This window comes from Capsicum annuum, chromosome 1 (genome assembly GCF_002878395.1).
Source record: "Capsicum annuum cultivar UCD-10X-F1 chromosome 1, UCD10Xv1.1, whole genome shotgun sequence".
Lineage (NCBI taxonomy): Eukaryota > Viridiplantae > Streptophyta > Magnoliopsida > Solanales > Solanaceae > Capsicum > Capsicum annuum.
This window is the reverse complement of record NC_061111.1, coordinates 62,409,820-62,413,719: the sequence shown is the minus strand read 5'-3', so window position 1 is coordinate 62,413,719 and position 3,900 is coordinate 62,409,820.

The window sequence follows — 3,900 nt, the reverse complement described above, 5'->3', positions numbered from 1 at the left end:
ATTTGTCGATATCATAGGCCTTCGATGACTACGTGCGAGTGTCACATTTTATAATAGAGGGATGTACTAGTCATCCCATGGGATATTCCCTGATTGTGCAGCTACACTCGTTAGGGCCCTTTCAGCAGAGGGAACTGAACCCATATGGCTAGTGGATGGTTAAGAAGGCAAAGCTACACAACCTAGGTAATGATTTTAAATGCATGCTAAAACTGGTTCCCTTTTTCGGAACTTATATATGTATAGTTGTATACATTATGGATGGTTTAACTTGGTTTTATAAATGACATTATTTTATCCTTATCCTGATATTCATGCTAGCGGTCACTCTCTAACCCCGTCTACTAGCGGTTGTATACCCACGCTATACAGGAACAGGCCATTCTAATCCTCCTTTTTAGCACACAAATTCGGTACAGCATTTGGACTGAAGTGGTGAACTTCCATTTTTTCGGAAGGCATCATTTCATGTTGTGGATTTGTTTAAACACTTTTCTTTTATTTTGGATATTGGTTTTGGCCATGGTTGGGGGCATGCCCCAATCAAATTTCTTTACTCTTTTGGATAGAGGCTTTGTGGTACTTATGGGGGTTGGTATGGGAGGGATCGGTATTGGTTTCGACCTTGGCATTGGAATGAGCCGTTGGGCTGACATCATTGGACGATATTATTTGTTGTTCCATCCTTCTACATTTTGTGATTGATTTCCATATTATGTTTTAATATTCCTTTTGGATTATGGTCTATGGTTTTGGTTTGGTATGGTTGAGCGGTTGTTGCAGTTCGGTTGGACTTGGTTGGGTCGGTCACGGCAGCGACCCTATCCGAGAATCTTAAGGAGAACAATAACTCTATCTTGTTATATATTCGAAATTCAGGTCATCTTGAGCTGGATATAGGTGGTGGGTAACAGGGGGCGGTCCCCGTTCCTGGTTGAACTTGGGATGCCCATTATGACAAGGTCCGGGGTTGGGTCGTTTCAGCCCCACTATAAAAGGAAGACTTAAACATAAATTGGATCATCTTGGCATCGTGTAGAAAAGGCAAAAACAATTACGAGCGTTCTCTTAGGGTTCTTTAAACTTTCATATTTCAACATTAACTTTGGTATGATTAATTATATTTCTTTGATGTTGATTTCGAACATGAGCTGCTAAAACACCCTTGTTCTGGGGTTGAGAATTTTAAAAGATAATATGATTTAATATACTCAAACGATACATTCCAATATAAAATGATTAGAACTAGTTTTTAATATTATTCGTGCATCGCACGGGTACATATACTAATATATATTAATTGCTCGTACAATCAATTAACTAAGGATTTTCTTAAAAAATGCATCTCAAAATGGTGGATCTCTCATGTTTTGTAACTATAAGAAACTGCCTTGAGAAGTTAGGGGCCCTTATTTTTCATATAAGAGCCAGTTGCCTGCCTTAGGATTATTAGATATGACAAAGCTAAGTTTTTAGTTACTTAGGAGTTTGTTGCGAAGACGTTATTGAATTTGTATCATGGAGTAAAAGCTCACCCATGGATGATATAAAGTTTCTTTTCCTTGTTGCTATTTGACCACACTTTTCAAATTTGAAAAGTTCCCCTGAAATCTTTTCCTCGGGTTGTCAAGTGTTGTGTCTCCCTAAAACATCACCGTTATGCCCTTTAGACAAGTGTATCTGACATTTACTCTGCAATGTCTTTGCTTCCATGTTCTCGTTTCATTCTTCTATTTGCTAACCTCTGGAGGCCTTTCCATTCCAATTATTAAAAGATTGAATGACTTTCAGAAATAATTATCATTAATTGAGAGAATTTTGTATTACAATATAAAAGTGAGGAACTTTTGAGATAAAAAGTGTTAGTTGAGTGCCCATATGAAAAATATAAAGGTAACAGGAGAAAGAATTTTCATAAGTAGGTAACTGGAAAATTCTACACTCTTAAAGCAGTAGAAATTGCATAATACAGTTGAATTCATAATCGCAACAATAAATTGCCACCTGTGGGCATCTTTCATTTGTTAAAGTAGTGATCGCATTTTATACAAGATCATGCTAATTGGTACCAGGAAACAAAAGATGCAAACCACTCTTAGCCAGCTAATATTATGACAGATCAGTGTTGTTTTGTACTTTCTTTGGTGGTTCTGGATCCATATTCACACTAAACTTTTCATTCATATCCATGCTAGCTCTCACTATATGCGTCTCCGATTTGTGTTTGCTGGTACGATTTCATTCTATTTTACGTACTTGATCTAGATTTCTCTATATGGTATGTGCATGTGTTGCATCTACTATTTCTCATCCTGTGACTCAAATTGTATATTGAGTGGAACGTAAACTGTATGCTTTGACTTGGGAGGGTTGGATGCATTGAGAGTGAATTGTTAACTGCTTGATTGACTTTATAGTCTCTATTTGAAAAAAGTGTATATACATAGTAGTTGGAGATAGCCCATGGCTATAGCAGGTACTGGTTGTGGTCATTTATGGATCACTTCTTTACGAGGACACTGATTTTCTTCAATCTGTTGTGTATAGTACAATCTGTTCTATTTCTATTTCTCAAGGTTTATCTATTTGGTCCATACTTTACACATTTCCATTGGTAGAAACTATCGAATAAACTAAGTTGAATTATTACATCCCTCATAAGATCTAAAGCTTCCCAATTTGGGAAGTTAACTTAGTCCAACCAGAGGAAGAATATATAGCAAAGAATACCCAAAATATTTTTTATGGGAATATGAACACTCACGTGTTTTGATTTCTATTCTTGTTTGGCACCATACTTTCCAAGCTCACTATTATAAACCAAATTTCTTCAACTTTTTGCAAATACTCAACAAATTCAGAAGGACAAGCATCCCATATCTTTAAACAATTCAATTGCATGGTCATGATCTTTGCCTGAGCTAACATAACTAAACTTCAATCTCGCTGCGACTTGTGGTCTCGTCCTCTTTCACTTCAATCATAGCAGCCAAATGAATATCAAGATCTTCTAGTGTTCTTCTTGCTTGCTCGAGCTCCTCCTGGCTTGTAGTTGTAACACCTTCACAAGGTGATGAGCTGTAGGAATTACATATTGTACCACTAATTTATCATCATCCATTTTCAAGCAAAAGTAAAAATAGATTGATTTAAAGTAAAAAGGTTAAATTTTAGATGATCCGTCCTTCTTGAATCTTGAAACCAACCTCAAGCTCTATTTTTTTGATAAAATAGGTAATCAAGAAGGACAAAAGGCTGTTCTCCACTCCTTGATAAATCTTAAGTCCTCAACATAATTCAGAACATAGGGATGAGAACTTCGAAACAGTGTTTGTCTCTTTGTTTAACACCAAAATTACAATAAAATTCTAAGAATCCAAATATTATCAGTTGTTTATTATAGTGTGTGCAACAATTAACTTCTTCAAGTCACTGATGATGTCATCTTCATCACATTTCACCTTCACCTTCTTCCAAATCCATCGTTCAGCACCTCCTCAATTATCTTTGATGCTTTCAATATGAAGACGTAACCCCAAAAACTTTTTTCTTTTATATTCTGTAAAGTGAAAAGGGTAGAGTATACACAGATTATATCTCGACTTCAATGCTTGAGGGATTTTCAATAGAACCTCGGTTCAAAAAAAGAAGAAGTGACGAAAGTACAAGAAATAATAATAATAACAGAAATATCAAGATAATAACAAAATGAAAACTTCAAGCAGATAATACAATGAGCACGATACATGAAATCTATATCTATATATATTATTAAAAGTAGAGGATAAAGCCTCTACAATAAGTCAAGTGATAGTCCTTAAAATTGGCACATGAAATTTTTTTTATGTCAGGTTAGTTAATTACGTAAAAATTAGGTAGTATTTACTTTTATTTCTCTAC